Below are 433 nucleotides of genomic sequence, written 5' to 3' on the forward strand. Positions count from 1 at the left end.
CCCCCCCCCCATTTTTTTTAAGAAAGAGAGAAAGAGTGCAATCTGGAAGAGGAGCAGAGGGAGAGGGAGAGAGAGAATCTGAAGCAGGTCCCACCCTCCCTGCCGAACCTGCAGCAGGCTCAGTCCAGTGGTCCCGGGATGGTGACCTGAGCGGGAATCAAGAGTGGCAACCCCAGTGTGAACAATCCTTTTGTCCTGATTTCCCCTCCCTTGCTCATTGGCTGAAACCCATTACTAATTTTTATTAAGAAGAACTCAAGGGGACTACACAAGGTTCTTGCATCCTAAAATATAGGTATCTGCTGCCTTCCTTCTTAAACTCACTTTAATTCTGAACTCACTTTAGACTTAGAGAAACGTTGCAAAAGTCACATTAGCTTCCTCTGTGTAAACATTTTGCATGACTGTAGCAACATGACCCAAACCAGAAAAT

Source organism: Crocuta crocuta, unplaced genomic scaffold (genome assembly GCF_008692635.1).
Source record: "Crocuta crocuta isolate KB4526 unplaced genomic scaffold, BGI_CrCroc_1.0 scaffold20, whole genome shotgun sequence".
NCBI classification, from domain to species: Eukaryota; Metazoa; Chordata; class Mammalia; order Carnivora; family Hyaenidae; genus Crocuta; species Crocuta crocuta.